Below are 6,912 nucleotides of genomic sequence, written 5' to 3'. Positions count from 1 at the left end.
TGAACTGCAGCATGCCAGGATTCCCTGTCCTTCGCTGTCTCCCTGAGCTTGCTCAAGCTCATGTCCACTGAGTCAGTGATGCCATCCAACCATCTCAGACTCTGTTGCCCCCTTCTCCTCTTGCCCTCAGTCTATCCCAGCATCAGGGTCTTTTCCAGCTCTTCACATCAATTGGCCGAAGTCCTGGAGCTTTAGCTTCAGCACCAGTCCTTTCAATGAATATTCAGGATTGATTTCCTTTAGGATTGGCTGGTTTGATCTCCTTTCTGTCCAAGGAACTCTCTAGAATCTTCTCCACTACAATAGTTCAAAAGCATCAATTCTTCAGTGCTCAACCTTCTTTATGGTCCAACTCTCACATCCATACATGACCACTGGAAAAACCATAGCTTTGACTATACAGATCTTTGTCTGCAAAGTAATGTCTCTGCTTTTTAATATGCTGTCTAGGTTTGTCATAGCTATTCTTCCAAGGAGCAAGTGTCTTTTAATTTCATGGCTGCAGTCACCATCTGCAGTGATTTTAGAGCCCAAGATATGTAATCTGAACCAGTATTAAATGGAAGTGAAATTTGGCTGACTAATATAAGTATAAAAATTTTTAATGAAGCTACATTAAAAATACATTAAATGTCTCCCATCCTTTTATTCTAAAACAAAGTTGATAGTTGATAATGTGGAATGCCACCATTCAGAGATTCATTTTTGTTTGTTTTTTGGATATTTTTTTTTCAGTAAGAACATTAAGTGCTTATGTTAAGCACTTCTATTTGTATTATGTGTTAGCTCTTCTCTAAATTCTTGGTAGAATTCAGCTGTGAAGCCGTCTGGTCCTGGGCTTTTGTTTGCTGGAAGATTTCTGATTACAGTTTCAATTTCCTTGCTTGTGATGGGTCTGTTAAGATCTTCTATTTCTTCCTGGTTCAGTTTTGGAAAGTTATACTTTTCTAAGAATTTGTCCATTTCTTCCAAGTTGTCCATTTTATTGGCATAGAGCTGCTGGTAGTAGTCTCTTATGATCCTTTGTATTTCAGTGTTGTCGGTTGTGATCTCTCCATTTTCATTTCTAATTTTGTTAATTTGGTTTTTCTCTCTTTGTTTCTTAATGAGTCTTGCTAATGGTTTGTCAATTTTGTTTATTTTTTCAAAAAACCAGCTTTTAGCTTTGTTGATTTTTGCTATGGTCTCTTTAGTTTCTTTTGCATTTATTTCTGCCCTAATTTTTAAGATTTCTTTCCTTCTGCTAACCCTGGGGTTCTTCATTTCTTCCTTCTCTAGTTGCTTTAGGTGTAGAGTTAGGTTATTTATTTTACTTTTTTCTTGTTTCTTGAGGTAAGCCTGTAATGCTATGAACCTTCCCCTTAGCACTGCTTTTACAGTGTCCCATAGGTTTTGGGTTGTTGTGTTTTCATTTTCATTCATTTCTATACATATTTTGATTTTTTTTTAATTTCTTCTATGATTTGTTGGTTATTCAGAGGCGTGTTATTTAGCCTCCATATGTTTGAATTTTTAACAATTTTTTTCCTGTAATTGAGATCTAATCTTACTGCACTGTGGTCAGAAAAGATGACTGGAATGATTTCAATTTTTAAAAATTTTCCAAGGCTAGATTTATGGCCCAGGATGTGATCTACTCTGGAGAAGGTTCCGTGTGCACTTGAGAAAAAGGTGAAGTTGATTGTTTTGGGGTGAAATGTCCTATAGATATCAATTAGGCCTAGCTGGTCCATTGTGTCATTTAAAGTTTATGTTTCCTTGTTAATTTTCTGTTTAGTTGATCTATCCATAGTTGTGAGTGGGGTATTAAAGTCTCCCACTATTATTGTGTTACTATTAATTTCCTCTTTCATACTTGTTAGCATTTGCCTTACATATTGCGGTGCTCGTATGTTGGGTGCATATATATTTACAATTGTTATATCTTCTTCTTGGATTGATCCTTTGATCATTATGTAGTGTCCTTCTTTGTCTCTTTTCACATCCTTTATTTGAAAGTCTATTTTATCTGATATGAGTATTGCGACTCCTGCTTTCTTTTGAAACAGAGAAGAGGTAACTGGTTTGACTCTTCTGTTTAGGGATAAACACAACAAAACCACAATGATCTCAAATTTAAATGCCAGGAAAAAGTAATGACACACCTCAGGAACATAAATGACAATTCCACACAGAGAAGATTTACGTAACAACTGAACTCATAGGATTTCACTCCAGATGGCAAATCACACAGCCTCACTTCCACATGACAAGCAAATTGCTGCATCTGTAGGGAATGCCTGCTCCTCTATCACTCTGAGGACTGTGCTAGGTGGGAATTTATAAGTTTGGGGTTATTGCATTGTCGACTCATAAGATGTCAGAGCTGAGAAAGTCTTTAAAGAATCTCTGACAACTTCATTTATTATTATTTTTTCTTTTTCTTGGAAGAGGAACATCAGAGAGGGAGAGAAGAGAGAGAAAACTTGAGACATTCTTAGGTCACACAGAAAGCCTGTTTTCTAATTACAAAACAACTCCTTAATATGTTTTAATTGTTTTTATGACAACTGTTCTGATTAGTGTTCAGCATTCATATATTCTTTACCATTGAGTTCTAGTCTGTATACCAACCATTCTCAACAATTTTCTCTGATAAACGTGAGTATGCCTGTAAATTTGCCTGCATGTGATGTGCTTCTGACAATTGGCTCACATTCTCGATGGGCTAATAGCTGCTTTCCCTTCTGCTCAAGAAAGCAACTAGCTACAACAGTGATATTTTTCACAGAGAAAGTCTTAAATCTACTAAAAAAAATTGAATTAAATCATTCACATTTTTCATACTATATTTCTAGCTGCATCTCCAAACTGATCATAACTTTGGACCTTTATATTCCCATTGGTAAGTGTTGCTTTGTGAAGTCACTTCAATTTTATTTAATTCTTTGCACAATCTACTGTGATAGGCACTAATTTTATCTCCATCTTATACATGAGAAATGTAAATCTTAGAGAAGTAATTTGCCCAAAGTCCCACTGGTCAATAAAGGAAAAGCCACCATGCTAACCCTGGTGTCAACCCTAGAATACATAACCTTCCCCTCCTATGCTGTGATGCCTTCTTTAAGAATTGCATCTCAAATACTGTCTTCTTTTTTGAACCCACAGTGTTGGTGGAATAAAAATGTGCACACAGGGTAGAATGTCTGACTCCTGGGAAAATGTGGCATCTACCCTATCTTTTCTACCATATTACATCTTTCTTATTAGTTTTAGCTATTTATTTTTATTTTATTACATTTCAGTTAAAAATACATGTATAAGCAAATTCATGTGTTCTTTTCTTTCATAAATAGTAGTACAATATAATACTACATACTTTTCTCCATTTTACTTTTTTACTCAGACATACTTCCTGGAAATTACTCCAAGGACATACATAGATATAGTCTCTATTTCTTTTACAACCCCATGGCATTTTGCTTGGTGCATGTACCAAGTTCATTTAGTTAGCTCTACTGAATAGACATTCGGGTTGCCTTCAAGCCTTACTTTGTTAAAAATACAGTCACAGAGAATAGATAATCAGATATTTTTGTATTTTTTGTGTACGCCTTTTGGTTTTTATGGTCATGAATCTTTAGGATAAATTCATGGAAGTGGTATTTCTTAGAAGGTAAAGGTGTATAATTTGGTACATGTAGTTAAATTCTACTCTATTATGGTTCTATTAATTTACAATCCCAATGAGAAATTCAAGAGTGCCTTTCCTCCACAGTATTGCTAACAGATATTTATTAAATTTAGATTTTAATCAAACTGATAAATGAGAAAAAGATATCCCCATGTAGTGTTAGTTTGTATTTGTTAATTGAAGTTAATTGATTTACAATATATTATGTGCCAGGTGTATAACATAGTGAATCAGAATTTTCATAGATTATACTCCATTTAATATTAGTACAAAATACTGACTATGTTTCCCTGTGCTGTACAATATATCCTCATTGCTTGTTTTATACATAGCAATTTGTATGTCTTAATCCCATACCCCTATCTTGCCCCTCAAATTTTTCCTCTTCCCATGGGTAACCACTGATTTAGTCTGTTTATCTGTGTCTCTCTTTCTGTTTTTTTATACTCGTTCATTTGTTTTATTTGCTAGATTTCATAAATAAGTGGTAATATGCAGTATTTGTCTTTCTCTAACTTAATTCACTAAGCATAATACCCTCTAGTTTCATCCACATTATTGCAGATGGCAGAATTTAATTCTTTTTTATGACTGAGTAATATTTCATTTTATATATATCATAATATTTTATTTTATATAGATGTTGATAAAATATATTTTTTATAAAGTATTTTATTAATTTTTGGAAATTAATTCATTTATTTTTGGCTATGCTGGGTCTTGGTTCCTGCATGGCCTTTGTCTCTGGTTGTGGCAAGTGGGGGCTACTGTCTAGTTGCAATGCATGAGGTTTCCATTGCTGTGGCTTCTCTTGTTGTGGACATGGGCTGTAGAGCTCAGGTTCAATAGTTGTGGCATACAGGCTTAGTTGCTCCACAGTATGTGGGATCTTCCTGGACCAGGGATCCAACCTCTATCTCCTGCATTGAAAGGCAGATTCTTTACCACTAAACCATCAGGAAAGCTTGATGAAAAGATATTGATGAAAATTCTGGAGCTAACTTCATACTTAATAGTGACACTGAATTCTTTCTCCTTAAGCTCAGGAACAATGAGAGGGTGCCCTTTCTTATTATTTTTTAAAATATTTTACTGGGAATTCTAGCCATTACAATAAGTCAAGAGAAATAAGTGAAAGATATACAAGTTGGAAAGGAAGAAATAAAGCTATTTTTATTCAGAGAGAGCATAAATACCTAAATAGAAAATCCTGAGGACACTAAAAAACTGTTAGAATAATAAATAAATCTGTGACAGTAGTAAATGAATTGCAGGATACAAGATTCAGTTTATGAGATTTCATCTTTATTTTTATATGGATGCAACAAAAATTGGAATATGAAGGCTTTAAAATAATACAATTTGTTATAGTATCAAAATAACCATAAAATATTTTCAAATAAATTTAACTAAGATCTGTGAAAGACCTGTACTTTGAAAGCTATAAAACATCACTGAAAGAAATTAAAGATTATTTAAATCATTAGGAAGGTATAGAGTGTTCATGTATTGGAAGACCAAGTAATATTAAGATATATATCCTTCCCAAATTTATCTATAGGTGCAGTGTCATCCCAATTAAAATTTCAGCAGAGGGATTTTTTTTTTAAATAATTAACAAGCTAATGTCAAAAGTTGCATAGGAATGAAAATGACTGAGAATAGCCAAAATAATTTTTTAAAAAGGAAATTAAGTGGGAGAAATTATGTTAACTGATTTTAAGACTTCCAATAATCAGGCTATAGAATTATATGTTTTACAATAGACATATAAGTCAATGGAATAGAATAGAGGGTCCAAAAATAGTGTTACACACAGTTTTCTGTCAAAGATGTAAAAGTACTTTGACAGAGAAAATAGTGTTTTCAATATATGGGAAATATATGGAAAATTTTTACAAACTTCAACTCCTAACTCAGATCACATAAAAATCAAGTTAGATCATAAACCTAAGCATAAAAGCTAAAGTATAAAACATATAGAGGAAAAGGTAGAATGAAATCTTCAAGACACTTAAGTAGGTAAAGAGTTTTAAGACAATGTATACCAAAAAAAAAAAAATCACTAGTCATAAAAGAAAACAAAAGCCATTAAATTCTATTTCATCAAAATGGAAAATTTATGCTTATGTAAAGATATCTTACATCTGACAAAAGATTTCATCCATATATATGAAGATATTTTACAATAATAAAAGATAAAAAACTTGATATTTTTTAAAAAGACAAAAATGTGAACTGACCTTTCATTAAAGAAGATATGTAAACAACCCAAAAGTACATGAAAAAATGCTCACCATGAGTAGTCATTAGGGAAATACAAATTAAAATAAGAATCACTGCAGATATTGACTGCAGCCATGAAATTAAAAGATGCTTGCTCCTTGAAAGAAAAGCTATGACAAACATACATAGCATATTAAAAAGCAGAGACATTACTTTGCCAACAAAGGTCCGTCTAGTCAAAGCTATGGTTTTTCCAGTGGTCATGTATGGATGTGAGAGTTGGACTATAAAGAAAGCTGAGCACAGAGGAATTGATGCTTTTGAACTGTGGCGTTGAAGACTCTTGAGAGTCCCTTGGACTGTGAGGAGATCCAACCAGTCCATCCTAAAGGAGATCAGTCCTGGGTGTTCATTGGAAGGATTGATGTTGAAGCTGAAGCTCCAATACTTTGACCACTGACCTGCTGGAAAAGACCCTGATGCTGGGAAAGATGGAAGGCAGGAGGAGAAGGGGACAACAGAGGATAAGATGTTTAGATGGCATCACCGACTTGACGGACGTGAGTTTGAGCAAGCTCCAGGAGTTGGTGATTGACAGGGAAGCCTGGCGTGCTGCAGTCCATGGGGTCACGGAATCAGACATGACTGAGCAACTGAACTGGACTGAAACACTCCATACCCACTGGTTCAGTGGTAAGGAATCCGCCTGCCAAGCAGGAGATGCAGGTTTGATCCATTGGTCAGAAAGATCACCTGGAGACAGAAATGGCAACTCACTCCAGTATTCTTGCCTGAGAAATCCCATGGACAGAAGAGCCTGGCGGGTTACAGTCCATGGGGTTGCAAAGGAGTCCAATATGACTTAGTGACTAAACAACAACATGTACCTACTAGAACCAAATTGAAAATACTGGCAAGACTAGATATTGGTAGGATATAAAATCACTGAAACTATCACGTGTCCCTGGTGGGTGTATAAAATGGTACAGCATTTTTGAAAACATTTTGGC

This window comes from Cervus elaphus, chromosome 18 (assembly GCF_910594005.1).
Source record: "Cervus elaphus chromosome 18, mCerEla1.1, whole genome shotgun sequence".
Classification (NCBI taxonomy): Eukaryota; Metazoa; Chordata; class Mammalia; order Artiodactyla; family Cervidae; genus Cervus; species Cervus elaphus.
This window is presented reverse-complemented; position numbering follows the sequence as displayed.